The 15,634-nt window shown below is 45.4% G+C and overlaps 1 protein-coding gene across 8 annotated transcripts in view; it reads right to left on the bottom strand.

Annotated features, from left to right (window-relative positions):
- The window catches only part of LOC110516540 (septin-9), a 153,462-nt gene that overhangs the window by 49,891 nt on the left and 87,937 nt on the right, over positions 1 to 15,634 (bottom strand). Inside the window, exon 1 of one of the 8 annotated variants that reach the window (XM_036941646.2) lies at positions 2,666 to 2,886. The exons of the other annotated variants lie outside the window; for them this stretch is intronic. The gene's annotated coding sequence lies outside the window, so the exon portion shown is untranslated. Of the gene's footprint in view, positions 1 to 2,665; positions 2,887 to 15,634 lie in introns of those variants that run through there. 8 annotated transcript variants of the gene reach the window in all.

Here is a 15,634-nt window from a genome sequence, read left to right as displayed (position 1 = left end):
ATACTGCTCCAGGGAGAGGTATGTCTCAGTAGGTTCTAGTTTCTACTGCAGTGGTGTACATACTGCTCCAGGGAGAGGTATGTCTCAGTAGGTTCTAGTTTCTACTGCAGTGGTGTACATACTGCTCCAGGGAGAGGTATGTCTCAGTAGGTTCTAGTTTCTACTGCAGTGGTGTACATACTGCTCCAGGGAGAGGTATGTCTCAGTAGGTTCCAGTTTCTACTGCAGTGGTGTACATACTGCTCCAGGGAGAGGTATGTCTCAGTAGGTTCTAGTTTCTACTGCAGTGGTGAACATACTGCTCCAGGGAGAGGTATGTCTCAGTAGGTTCTAGTTTCTACTGCAGTGGTGTACATACTGCTCCAGGGAGAGGTATGTCTCAGTAGGTTCTAGTTTCTACTGCAGTGGTGTACATACTGCTCCAGGGAGAGGTATGTCTCAGTAGGTTCTAGTTTCTACTGCAGTGGTGTACATACTGCTCCAGGGAGAGGTATGTCTCAGTAGGTTCTAGTTTCTACTGCGGTGGTGTACATACTGCTCCAGGGAGAGGTATGTCTCAGTAGGTTCTAGTTTCTACTGCAGTGGTGTACATACTGCTCCAGGGAGAGGTATGTCTCAGTAGGTTCTAGTTTCTACTGCAGTGGTGTACATACTGCACCAGGGAGAGGTATGTCTCAGTAGGTTCTAGTTTCTACTGCAGTGGTGAACATACTGCTCCAGGGAGAGGTATGTCTCAGTAGGTTCTAGTTTCTACTGCAGTGGTGTACATACTGCTCCAGGGAGAGGTATGTCTCAGTAGGTTCTAGTTTCTATTGCAGTGGTGAACATACTGCTCCAGGGAGAGGTATGTCTCAGTAGGTTCTAGTTTCTACTGCAGTGGTGTACATACTGCACCAGGGAGAGGTATGTCTCAGTAGGTTCTAGTTTCTACTGCAGTGGTGTACATACTGCTCCAGGGAGAGGTATGTCTCAGTAGGTTCTAGTTTCTACTGCAGTGGTGTACATACTGCTCCAGGGAGAGGTATGTCTCAGTAGGTTCTAGTTTCTACTGCGGTGGTGTACATACTGCTCCAGGGAGAGGTATGTCTCAGTAGGTTCTAGTTTCTACTGCAGTGGCGAACATACTGCTCCAGGGAGAGGTATGTCTCAGTAGGTTCTTTGATACAACTGGTTGTCTGTGATTAAAGAGCGAAGGAAACAGCTGTGTTTCTGGCCACACAGGAAGTGAAATTATATACCTACCAGGGGCTAAAGCACCACATGTCTAACACACACGCACACCTGCAATCCATCACCTGAGTTTTTTGGGGATGAAAGGGATCACGTTTTCACATTTACCTCATTCGTTTTTACAGCAACTACTGTTTCTGGATGGATGGCTTTATTTGGTTTCATTCGTCACAAACCTTGCTGGTCGAGGGAAATTATTGAGTCTGTACTTTGTGAAAAGTCTTTGGGTAATTTATGTAAGAAGCTCAATGTTTTCTCTGAACAGGAGGAGAAAGTGAGCAACTGGAAAAAGTAACCTTGGACAGATTACCAGAATCTCCCCCCAAAATGCCATGGTTGTAGATTCATGACAGGTCCCAGTATATGTGCAACCCTCACACACCAGCCCTGAAGAAGCCACATCCACTTAACAATTAGACAGTATGCCAAATGGCACCCAATTCCCATAGGGCTCTGGTCAAAAGTAGTGCACTACATAGGAAATAAGGTGCCATTAGGGAGGCAGATTTACACAATGCCTTACTCTAGCCTAATACTCCCTCAACACACACCCAGCCAGCTCCCCACTTCCTGCTCGGGGTCAGAGGTGCGATCACGTATCAACATCAACTGGGAGTAAAAATAAATCCTGGGTGTATTTAGTCCGTTTTACAATGTTTATAAGAAGCCCTGAATTCTCTAACTCAGGCGCCCTATTTCAAAGCCCTGTATTGTGTGTGTGTGTGTGTGTGTGTGTGTGTGTGTGTAAAATCAGTAAATGCAGAAAAACTATGTTTAAAGAGGGGACCACTAAGTAGATAAACCGTCAGAGAGTTCTGTGGTTTTCAGAGCACAAGTTTGACTTCATCACAGAGTCGCTGTCTTTTCTGAGAGTTTTAGAGCCACCTATTCGCTGAAGCTTTCCCAGCTGTGTTGCTAAGCGCTGTGCCAGATTGATCCGGTCAGTACCAGGGTAGTGTAGACTGAGCATGTGCAGATTGAAGATTCCTCCGTAACCAGAGCCGCCTGGGTCCCTCCAACACAACAGTAACTCTCATCACTATCCATTAGACAGGACAAGTCAAAGAGAGGGAGAGAGAGCACTATACAACTTTTACAGGATAACAAAAACGCTGTGGAGCGAGAGAGTACTGGAGCAAGAGGGAGAGAGAGTACTGGAGCAAGAGGGAGAGAGAGTACTGGAGCAAGAGGGAGAGAGAGTACTGGAGCAAGAGGGAGAGAGAGTACTGGAGCAAGAGGGAGAGAGTGTACTGGAGCAAGAGAGTTCTTCCCTCCCTGTCAGCCGAGAGGCCTTACTTTAGGTAAACATGGTAACATGCCATCAGAATTACAGGAAGAGTTTTGACTTGGCTCTAATGAAGACCATTTGCTAGGCAGAGTCGCACGCACAAGCACGCACAAACCCACACACACACACACACACAGGAGTACTTACAAAACTCAGTGTGTCCTGGTCTTGTTTGCCAGGAGCTGCTCCGTGTTGTCCTGCTGTAAAGTTCTGAGAAGACTGAATCTTAAAGACAAAATGTTGTACTGTACAACCCTCCCCTCACTTCTCGAAGTCTAGCTTTCCACTCAAAACTTGGCCCCTCTTTCTAGGCTTGTCTCTTTTTCATTCCTCTGTTCTCTCCCTCCATCTCTCCCCTCTCTGTCATCTCTGTCATCTCTTCATAGCTGAGCATCTAGCAGGGGTCCCTGGGGCCCAGAGGACTGTGGAAGGATTGGCTTTATTCTGTACATTACTACACCCTCAACATTGATAACACACTGTATTTCTGCAGTGGGAACAAGGCTAATGCACTGCTCTTCCACCCCCCACCACCATTCCTCCTCCGACCTCCCCAGAGATTCACCAGTCCCTAATTCACCCCAGCCAAGCCTACTGAAGTCACAGTCACTAAATATCAAACCAGCTATATCCTAACCAAACCTGGTCCAAGATCTGTTTGTGCAGTCTCGTCTACTTCAAAGGCCATAGTTGGCAAGACAGCACAAGCTGATCTGGGACCAGGCTAGCTGTATCCTGTCTGAAAGCAGATATGTCAGCAGAGAGGCCCAACTGAAGGACATAGTAGAGGGACATCATCTTATTGTATGATCAGACATTGAACGACACGTGTTTTTCTCATTGGCAAAAACTGCATCACAAAATAAGTCCAACAGTCTCTCCTAAACAACTTTGACTCCAAACTGACTGTGAACACAGAGTGATGCCAGAGCTAAAGACAACCATAATTTGTTTGATCGGCACAACTTGGCTCGTGCCTTTAGTATCGACTCCATTTGAGTGGCTGCCCTGCGGAGAACATGGGCTTTCCAAGATGAAAGATCTTCGTTTGACGGAGACGCAGTGCCAGAAACCCAATAGCAGGGGCCCTGTGGGCTGATGTTACTGGGCTAGATGGAGACAGGTCTTGGCAGGGACAGTGGAGAGCTGCTTGGCTGACCTCCCCGTGCGTGTGCAGCAGTGGGGCTTTCAGACCATAGAAACACAATGTATAGATTGAAGAAACATGGCCTTTTCAATGTTACAAATCACATTTGGTTTGTTCAACTATGGTTCCAATCAGAAATGTTCAGCTAAATATCAGATTACATGCATCTTATTACCGGTGACTGAATTTCAAGCAAATGTTCCGCAATCATACACATCTGAAATGCACAGAGAGCAGATAGAGGAACAGGGCCACATCATAGGAGTAGGAAACCAGTTCCAGACCATTTCTCCAGTCTGTGTAGGTGGGATGTACAGACAGAGAGGAGAGGAGTGTGAGAAAGCACAAAGTGAATAGCCTGATTGAGGTGTGTGTGTGTGTGTACAGGAGTGTGTGTGTTTGTGGAGAGAGATTGAGAGGAGAAAAGGACCGACGTGAATAGCCAACTTGTGTCCCACAGGTTTCCAGACTGAAGGCTGAGTATTCAGTGGGCCGCCTCAGGAGGACGGAGAGAGAAGGAGAGAAAGGAGAAGACCGAGAGACCAAACAGGACCACTATTGTTCCCATACAGTATACGGGGAAACCCAAAATAAGGGCATGTGAAGGCTGGCTCACGCAAATTTTAGTGGGAAAAGCAGTTCTGTCGAGTCCTGTCTGCATTGTAGTCATTCTACACCTTCACTACATTCTTTAACACTAACAATCCCTTTCGAAGAGAGAAGTCAAGTTCCAATGTAGTTGGGCCCGTAAGTGTCTGAGTATAAGTGCTGATCTAGCATCAGTTTTGAGTTTTAGATGATAATGAAAAAGGTTGGAGAGTTTCTAGAAAACACTAGGCCTACGTTAGAAAGTATAATGTTTAGTGTACAGTGGGAACAGAATCAGCCAATGCCCTCTATTGTCGTCAATGTGAAAGATGTGGGAGTTGAATTAATCACCAGAAATACAAAGCTTCCTGGGGTTCATTTTGAACTAAAACACTTATTTTACCTCAGCAGTATATCCTTCTGGGCCCTCCTGTCAGAAAAGACAAGAAAAGACAGGAAATCGTGTGTGTGTGCGTGTATAGGGGTGTCATATGGGCGCAGAGCTCTGGGAAAGGAGGAAGTACTTCCTCTAACATGCTGATATAAACCCAGCAGAGCACTACAGTGAATCATCCATAGAGTGGAGTTACGTAAAGCAGACCACTGAACTAGAATGACATTAACGTCAACGGGAAGGTCTGTTCTAGTTACTCCAGACCTTACCTCACTGACTTTCCCTCTGCATAAAAACACTACTGCCTGGCTCAGGCTTGCTGCTGGTCCCAAACCATCTTGCTGCTGGTCCCACACCTTTAGTCAAGTATGTATACATTACCAAAGTAGTGGAAGTAAAGAACAAACTCACAGATGCTGGGGACAAGAAACGAAACAAGAAACAAAATACTGGGTCTCCCGAGTGGCGCAGGGGTCTGAGGCACTGCAACGCAGTTCTAGAGGCGTCTCTACAGATCCGGGTTCGATCCCGGGCTGTGTTGCAGCTGGCCATGACCGGGAGACCCATGAGGCGGTACACAATAGGACCAGCGTCGTCCGGGTTAGGTGAGGGTTTGCCAGCTGGGATGTCCTTGTCCCATCTCGCTCAAGTTTTCATAACAATCGGTAATCAGCATTTTTGGACACCGATTATGGCCGATTACATTGCAATCCACGAGGAGACTGCGTGGCAGGCTGACCACTTGTTACGTGAGTGCAGCAAGGAGCCAAGGTAAGTTGCTAGCTAACATTAAACTTATCTTATAAAAAAACAATCAATCTTCACATAATTACTAGTTAACTACACATGGTTGATGATATTACTAGTTTAACTAGCTTGTTCAGCGTTGCATTTAATCAACGTGGTTTCTGTTAATTTATCAATGAATCACAGACTACATGGCCAAACGGGTGGTGATTTAACAAAAACGGATTCGCAAAAAATATCACCATCGTTGCACCAATGTACCTAACCATAAACATCAATGCCTTTCTTAAAATCAATACACAAGTATATATATATTTTTAAACCTGTATATTTAGTTAAAAGAAGTTCATGTTAGCAGGCAATATTAACTTGGGAAATTGTGTCACTTCTCTTGAGTTCAGTGCATGCAGAGTCAGGCTATATGCAGCAGTTTGGGCCGCCTGGCTCGTTGCAAACTGTGTGAAGACCATTTCTTCCTAACATACATAATTATGACATAACATTGACGGGTGTGCAATGTAACAGCAATATTTAGACTTAGGGATGCCACCCGTTAGATAAAATATGGAACGGTCGCGTATTTCACTGAAATAATAAACATTTTGTTTTCAAAATGAGTTTCCGGATTTGACCATATTAATGACCTAAGGCTCGTATTTCTGTGTATATTATATGATAATTAAGTCTATGATTTGATATTTGATAGAGCAGTCTGACTGAGCGGTGGTAGGCAGCAGCAGGCTCGTAAGCATTCATTCAAACTTTACTGCGTTTGCCAGCAGCTCTTAGCAATGCTTGAGGCACAGCGCTGTTTATGACTTCAAGCCTATCAACTCCCGAGATTAGGCTGGCAATACTATAGTGCCTATAAGAACATCCAATAGTCAAAGGAATATGAAATACAAATGATATAGAAAGAAAGTCCTATAATTCCTAAAATAACTACAACCGAAAACTTCTTACCTGGGAATATTGAAGTCTCATGTTAAAAGGAACCACCAGCTTTCAAATGTTCTCATGTTCTGAGCAAGGAACTTAAACGTTAGCTTTTTACATGGCACATATTGCACTTTTACTTTCTTCTCCAACACTGCTTTTTTGCATTATTTAAACCAAATTGAACATGTTTCATTATTTATTTGAGACTAAATGTTTTGTATTTTTGTATTATATTAAGTTAAAACAAAAAGTGTTCATTCAGTATTGCTGTAATTGTCATTATTACAAATATATATATATATATATATATATATATATATATAAACACAATAAAAAAAACACACTGATTAATCGGTATCGTCTTTTTTGGTATCGGCGCTGAAAAATCAGAATTGGTCGACCTCTACTCTCGACCTCCGCATCTTCCGAGTCTGTACGGTAGTTGCAACAATGGGACAAGACTAACAACCAATTGGATATCAAGAAATTGCGAAGAAAAAGGGTTAAACAGTACCAAAAAAGTATTATTATTATATAATAATAAATTGTAATAGAAATCCCCACACCTTGTCTGTTTGCTCCTGTATTTCTATTACCAACATAGATGAAGTATGTACTGTATGTACATAGATGAAGTATGTACCGAATGTACATAGATGAAGTATGTACTGTATGTACATAGATTATGTACTGTATGTACATAGATGAAGTATGTACTGTATGTACATAGATTATGTACTGTATATACATAGATGAAGTATGTACTGTACTGTATATACATAGCCAGCACAGTCTAATAAAAAGAATGAGCTGGCACACACCCATAGAAAATGATTTAGTGTAGAGGTGCTGACTAACTGAGAATAAACTGGAAGCTATAAAAACAAAGAGTCACACACTCCATATCTATTACCTCCCAGTCATTTATTCTGTAAAAAAAAGGCCAGCACAGTGGTATAACTGATCCACAATCTGACCACATGTTTACTGACAAAGCAGATGGAGTGGACAGGGGATGTCCTACACTGAGATATCTATACAGTGGGATGGCAATATTGTGAGCCATCTTATTTCTATGACAACATCAAGACAACAGGGCTACGCTGCGATACGATCAGGACGTCCCTAGTGAAACAAAGCTGTTGACATAAATCTAACAGGACAGGACATATACGCCTTTGTCAAGTCATGTATAAGAAGTGTAATGGAATCTCTTACAGACAGTGGGGAATACCTGCCTGGTTACCCGAGTGTGGGAGAGATAACCACCTGTGGAAAATACCTACCTAGTTACCTGAGTCTGGAAGAGATAAAGACCTGTGCGGAATACCTACCTATTTACCTGAATCTGGAAGAGATAAAGACCTGTGTGGAATACCTACCTATTTACCTGAGTCTGGAAGAGATAAAGACCTGTGTGGAATACCTACCTATTTACCTGAATCTGGAAGAGATAACCACCTGTGGAAAATACCTACCTAGTTACCTGAATCTGGAAGAGATAAAGACCTGTGTGGAATACCTACCTATTTACCTGAATCTGGAAGAGATAAAGACCTGTGTGGAATACCTACCTATTTACCTGAGTCTGGAAGAGATAAAGACCTGTGTGGAATACCTACCTATTTACCTGAATCTGGAAGAGATAAAGACCTGTGTGGAATACCTACCTATTTACCTGAGTCTGGAAGAGATAAATACCTGTGTGGAATACCTACCTATTTACCTGAGTCTGGAAGAGATAAAGACCTGTGTGGAATACCTACCTATTTACCTGAGTCTGGAAGAGATAAAGACCTGTGTGGAATACCTCCCTAGTTACCTGAGTCTGGGAGAGAACCACCTGGGTAACAGCATCTCCTACTGGTTGTTGTTAGAGCTGCACCAATGGGATGCTGTTTTGTTGAGGTGTTAATGTCACTGGAGAAACCAACAGGTACTGTATGTGGGGGGTGTATCAACAGTCTAAAGTGTTATTTTCTTCTCTACCAGTTGTCTTTGTCTGTGGCGATGCTATCTGTAGAAGTGTCTATTATTTTTCTGGTAGTGTTTTAGGTTTCATTTATTTGCACCAAAGAAAACAAGTGAAATACATAAACCGTACTACTAAAAGAAACTGGTAAAAACATGGTGCAGGTAAGGTTGGAAGCCCAAAAGGGCTTATATGAAAACCAGCACCAAAACATGTTTTTTCTTCATTAGTATACTTTGTTTATGTGTGTACATACGTGTGTGAGTTAGGCTACATGGAGGGGATTACTGGGCTGTTTGCTTCATCAGGCTGACCCCTAGTCTACTACTGGGTAGCTTGGTTTATCATGCTGAAACCTAGTCTACTACTGGGTAGCTTGGTTCATCATGCTGACCCCTAGTCTACTACTGGGTAGCTTGGTTCATCAGGCTGACCCCTAGTCTACTACTGGGTAGTTTGGTTCATCAGGCTGACCCCTAGTCTACTACTGGGTAGCTTGGTTCATCAGGCTGACCCCTAGTCTACTACTGGGTAGCTTGGTTCATCAGGCTGACCCCTAGTCTACTACTGGGTAGCTTGGTTCATCATGCTGACCCCTAGTCTACTACTGGGTAGCTTGGTTCATCAGGCTGACCCCTAGTCTACTACTGGGTAGCTTGGTTCATCAGGCTGACCCCTAGTCTACTACTGGGTAGTTTGGTTCATCAGGCTGACCCCTAGTCTACTACTGGGTAGCTTGGTTCATCAGGCTGACCCCTAGTCTACTACTGGGTAGCTTGGTTCATCATGCTGACCCCTAGTCTACTACTGGGTAGTTTGGTTCATCATGCTGACCCCTAGTCTACTACTGGGTAGCTTGGTTCATCATGCTGACCCCTAGTCTACTACTGGGTAGCTTGGTTCATCATGCTGACCCCTAGTCTACTACTGGGTAGCTTGGTTCATCAGGCTGACCCCTAGTCTACTACTGGGTAGTTTGGTTCATCAGGCTGACCCATAGTCTACTACTGGGTAGCTTGGTTCATCAGGCTGACCCCTAGTCTACTACTGGGTAGCTTGGTTCATCATGCTGACCCCTAGTCTACTACTGGGTAGCTTGGTTTATCAGGCTGACCCCTAGTCTACTACTGGGTAGCTTGGTTCATCCGGCTGACCCTCAGTCTACTACTGGGTAGCTTGGTTCATCCGGCTGACCCTTAGTCTACCACTGGGTAGTGTGGTTCATCAGGCTGACTGACCCCTAGTCTACTACTGGGTAGTGTGGTTCATCAGGCTGACCCCTAGTCTACTACTGGGTAGTGTGGTTCATCAGGCTGACCCCTAGTCTACTACTGGGTAGCTTGGTTCATCAGGCTGACCCCTAGTCTACTACTGGGTAGCTTGGTTCATCATGCTGACCCATAGTCTACTACTGGGTAGCTTGGTTCATCAGGCTGACCCCTAGTCTACTACTGGGTAGCTTGGTTCATCAGTCTGACCCCTAGTCTACTACTGGGTAGCTTGGTTCATCAGTCTGACCCCTAGTCTACTACTGGGTAGCTTGGTTCATCAGGCTGACCCCTAGTCTACTACTGGGTAGTTTGGTTAATCAAGCTGACCCCTAGTCTACTACTGGGTAGCTTGGTTCATCAGGCTGACCCCTAGTCTACTACTGGGTAGTTTGGTTCATCAGGCTGACCCCTAGTCTACTACTGGGTAGCTTGGTTCATCAGGCTGACCCCTAGTCTACTACTGGGTAGCTTGGTTCATCAGGCTGACCCCTAGTCTACTACTGGGTAGCTTGGTTCATCATGCTGACCCCTAGTCTACTACTGGGTAGCTTGGTTCATCAGGCTGACCCCTAGTCTACTACTGGGTAGCTTGGTTCATCAGGCTGACCCCTAGTCTACTACTGGGTAGTTTGGTTCATCAGGCTGACCCCTAGTCTACTACTGGGTAGCTTGGTTCATCAGGCTGACCCCTAGTCTACTACTGGGTAGCTTGGTTCATCATGCTGACCCCTAGTCTACTACTGGGTAGTTTGGTTCATCATGCTGACCCCTAGTCTACTACTGGGTATCTTGGTTCATCATGCTGACGCCTAGTCTACTACTGGGTAGCTTGGTTCATCATGCTGACCCCTAGTCTACTACTGGGTAGCTTGGTTCATCAGGCTGACCCCTAGTCTACTACTGGGTAGTTTGGTTCATCAGGCTGACCCATAGTCTACTACTGGGTAGCTTGGTTCATCAGGCTGACCCCTAGTCTACTACTGGGTAGCTTGGTTCATCATGCTGACCCCTAGTCTACTACTGGGTAGCTTGGTTCATCAGGCTGACCCCTAGTCTACTACTGGGTAGCTTGGTTCATCAGGCTGACCCCTAGTCTACTACTGGGTAGTTTGGTTCATCAGGCTGACCCATAGTCTACTACTGGGTAGCTTGGTTTATCAGGCTGACCCCTAGTCTACTACTGGGTAGCTTGGTTCATCCGGCTGACCCTCAGTCTACTACTGGGTAGCTTGGTTCATCCGGCTGACCCTTAGTCTACCACTGGGTAGTGTGGTTCATCAGGCTGACTGACCCCTAGTCTACTACTGGGTAGTGTGGTTCATCAGGCTGACCCCTAGTCTACTACTGGGTAGTGTGGTTCATCAGGCTGACCCCTAGTCTACTACTGGGTAGCTTGGTTCATCAGGCTGACCCCTAGTCTACTACTGGGTAGCTTGGTTCATCATGCTGACCCATAGTCTACTACTGGGTAGCTTGGTTCATCAGGCTGACCCCTAGTCTACTACTGGGTAGCTTGGTTCATCAGTCTGACCCCTAGTCTACTACTGGGTAGCTTGGTTCATCAGTCTGACCCCTAGTCTACTACTGGGTAGCTTGGTTCATCAGGCTGACCCCTAGTCTACTACTGGGTAGCTTGGTTCATCATGCTGACCCCTAGTCTACTACTGGGTAGCTTGGTTCATCAGTCTGACCCCTAGTCTACTACTGGGTAGCTTGGTTCATCAGGCTGACCCCTAGTCTACTACTGGGTAGCTTGGTTCATCATGCTGACCCCTAGTCTACTACTGGGTAGCTTGGTTCATCAGGCTGACCCCTAGTCTACTACTGGGTAGCTTGGTTCATCATGCTGACCCCTAGTCTACTACTGGGTAGCTTGGTTCATCATGCTGACCCCTAGTCTACTACTGGGTAGCTTGGTTCATCAGGCTGACCCCTAGTCTACTACTGGGTAGCTTGGTTCATCAGGCTGACCCCTAGTCTACTACTGGGTAGCTTGATTCATCAGGCTGACCCCTAGTCTACTACTGGGTAGCTTGGTTCATCAGGCTGACCCCTAGTCTACTACTGGGTAGCTTGGTTCATCAGGCTGACCCTAGTCTACTACTGGGTAGTTTGGTTAATCAAGCTGACCCCTAGTCTACTACTGGGTAGCTTGGTTTATCAGGCTGACCCCTAGTCTACTACTGGGTAGCTTGGTTCATCCGGCTGACCCTTAGTCTACTACTGGGTAGCTTGGTTCATCCGGCTGACCCTTAGTCTACCACTGGGTAGTGTGGTTCATCAGGCTGACTGACCCCTAGTCTACTACTGGGTAGTGTGGTTCATCAGGCTGACCCCTAGTCTACTACTGGGTAGTGTGGTTCATCAGGCTGACCCCTAGTCTACTACTGGGTAGTGTGGTTCATCAGGCTGACCCCTAGTCTACTACTGGGTAGTTTGGTTCATCAAGCTGACCCCTAGTCTACTACTGGGTAGTGTGGTTCATCAGGCTGACCCCTAGTCTACTACTGGGCTGTTTGGTTCATCAGGCTGACCCCTAGTCTACTACTGAGTAGTGTGGTTCATCAGGCTGACCCCTAGTCTACTACTGGGTAGTGTGGTTCATCAGGCTGACCCCTAGTCTACTACTGGGTAGTTTGGTTCATCAGGCTGACCCATAGTCTACTACTGGGTAGTTTGGTTCATCAGGCTGACCCTTAGTCTACTACTGGGTAGTTTGGTTCATCAGGCTGACTCATAGTCTACTACTGGGTAGTTTGGTTCATCAGGCTGACCCATAGTCTACTACTGGGTATTGTGGTTCATCAGGCTGACCCCTAGTCTACTACTGGGTAGTTTGGTTCATCAGGCTGACCCATAGTCTACTACTGGGTAGTTTGGTTCATCAGGCTGACCCATAGTCTACTACTGGGTATTGTGGTTCATCAGGCTGACCCCTAGTCTACTACTGGGTAGTTTGGTTCATCAGGCTGACCCATAGTCTACTACTGGGTAGTTTGGTTCATCAGGCTGACCCATAGTCTACTACTGGGTAGTTTGGTTCATCAGGCTGACCCTTAGTCTACACTTGAAGTTATTGAGGGATAATAAATTGACATTGTGAAGATATGAATTCCAGAGTATGGTACCTCTGTATCTGATAATATATTGACATGTGAAGATATGAATTCCAGAGTATGGTACCTCTGTATCTGATAGTAAATTGACATGTGAAGATATGAATTCCAGAGTATGGTACCTCTGTATCTGATAGTATATTGACATGTGAAGATATGAATTCCAGAGTATGGTACCTCTGTATCTGATAGTAAATTGACAATGTGAAGATATGAATTCCAGAGTATGGTACCTCTGTATCTGATAGTATATTGACATGTGAGGTGAGGCAGTGGGGAGGGTAAAAGGTAATGGCAGTATCTTGTGTTGTATGCATGGATTTAGTATCAACCAGAGTCTCTATTCAGTCCCTTTTATTACTCTTCTGAGAAACACAAAGCAAAAAAAATGGAAAAATATTTTGTGTGGCCAGAGGAATAAAAGACAGCTTTTCATTCCTGTCTTCTCTCTCAAGCCGGAGCGGAACGGCACACACACACCCGTCATAAACAACACACACACTTCCCATCTGTAAATTATTCATCACTGAAGACATTTCCGTGCCTTGTGACATGCACAAGTCCAGCTCCTCAGCCATCCCTTCTCCTTGCCATCAATAGCTCTTTATGTGGGAAAGAGGGAAATAAACACCATCTTAGGAGGTTGTGACTGCAGCCTGAGAGAACGCTCCCCCAGTCAGCACATGACCCTACTGCTCCCCTCGGGGAGATACGGAGTCACCCAGAACTATCACTAATTCTGAACAGAAGTCACCCCATTAGCCTCAAGCTAATCTTCATCAAAATGACTTTGCGGTGTTAGCATAGCCTGAAGCTAATTCCCATGATAAGCAACAATTGTACTATTCTGTACTACTCACATTAGCCTGGAGGCTAACTTCGATCTGCAGCTAAAGCTTTCCTAGCTAAAAGGGTCAATCTGCAGTTGCTACATATATTTCTTGACTTTATGATATGCACCCATTTACTCTTGAACGATCGTACCCTATCAGAACCCAACATGTAAGCCTGTGCTAGTCCACTGTATAGCCTCAAAACTTGGTTCAAACGTTGATATCATGAATGGTCAGTCACTGCATCCGTATCTCTTTTGATGCATTTCAGAGTGGTTATATTTCTCCAGCCACATCCCTCAGCTTTTTACTGAAACATAGGCAGGACGATCGTTTTGTTATTGTTTCAACTACCCCTTTAAGGTTCATTTTGAACATACAGGCCAGCTAACTAAAATGTTTCTCCACAGCAGCATAAAAGGGAGTCTGATCAATGTGTCATTAGAACTCACAAGGCTCCTGAGGGCTTTTTGCCCCGATGGCTTGACCTTTGCTCTTACAGGATGTCCATCATGTGACCAGAGAGGAATGTGAGTGGACCAAATTAATGAAAAGGACAGAAGTACTGCCTGGTCTTATTCCTCTCTCCTCTCCACAGGAATGTCCTCCTACTCGGCTAACACACAGGACACATACAGTATGTGGTGTGCGCGTGCACACAGACACACATTACCCTAGCAGACCTCTGACAATGAAAAGGCCTCACAACACAACAAGAGACTACAAGCTTGCGGTCAGACTAATGATTTCTCTTTCTTTTTCTAAATGTCTATTTGCTGTGTGTCACCCTGCATGACCACATCTCACAGTGGAGGGCTAGCCTACCAACCAAGATCCTCACCAGTCCAGTCCAGGGCTAACTAGCTACAGTCATCCACAGTGGAGGGCTATCCTACCAACCAAGATCCTCCCCAGTCTAGTTCAGGGCTAACTAGCTACAGTCATCCACAGTGGAGGGCTATCCTTCCAACCAAGATCCTCACCAGTCTAGTCCAGGGCTAACTAGCTACAGTCATCTCACAGTGGAGGGCTATCCTTCCAACCAAGATCCTCACCAGTCCAGTCCAGGGCTAACAAGCTACAGTCATCCACAGTGGATGGCTAGCCTACCAACCAAGATCCTCACCAGTCCAGAACTAACTAGTTACAGTCATCCACAGTGGAGGGCTAGCCTAACAACCAAGATCCTCACCAGTCCAGTCCAGGACTAACTAGCTACAGTCATCTCACAGTGGAGGGCTAGCCTACCAACCAAGATCCTCACCAGTCCAGTCCAGGGCTAACTAGCTACAGTCATCTCACAGTGGAGGGCTAGCCTACCAACCAAGATCCTCACCAGTCCAGTCCAGGGCTAACTAGCTACAGTCATCCACAGTGGAGGGCTATCCTTCCAACCAAGATCCTCAGCAGTCCAGTCCAGGGTTAACTAGCTACAGTCATCTCACAGTGGAGGGCTATCCTACCAACCAAGATCCTCACCAGTCCAGTCCAGGGCTAACTAGCTACAGTCATCCACAGTGGAGGGCTATCCTTCCAACCAAGATCCTCACCAGTCCAGTCCAGGGCTAACTAGCTACAGTCATCCACAGTGGAGGGCTATCCTTCCAACCAAGATCCTCACCAGTCCAGTCCAGGGCTAACTAGCTACAGTCATCCACAGAGCCCATCAGCATGTAATCAAGGCTCTACTTCCTCACTTGCAGTAAGGTACTCCTTGCCTGGCTATTTTTTCTCAAAAAGACAGTATTGTTCCAGAGCCATGTATTTAGATAATAAATACGTATATATATATATATATATATAGGTTCTATAGCAGAGCTGTACATGTAGAAATATAGTCTATATGTGGCTCCTATCAGTTCTAGAACTAGTATTCCCACTCCATTCTCCCAATTCTTAGCTTCCATCACACAACCTCAGAGAACAGATTAAGCAACTCATGCTATAGAGAGGCTCCCATCTTCAACCAACAAAACATAAGTAAACACTTAAATGGCTTCCTGTGGTCAGGGAAAGGTCACGCTACAGTAACGAGAGGGGTCAGTGACATCAGAGGGGTGTTTACCGTCGTCCTGTCTTTGGTGTTAAGTCACCTTCTAATAGTCACCT

The sequence above is a fragment of the Oncorhynchus mykiss genome, chromosome 13 (assembly GCF_057628025.1).
Source record: "Oncorhynchus mykiss isolate SJ-2025 chromosome 13, ASM5762802v1, whole genome shotgun sequence".
Lineage (NCBI taxonomy): Eukaryota > Metazoa > Chordata > Actinopteri > Salmoniformes > Salmonidae > Oncorhynchus > Oncorhynchus mykiss.
The sequence above is the reverse complement of the archived record's forward strand: the minus strand, read 5'-3'. Positions and strand labels throughout refer to the sequence as shown.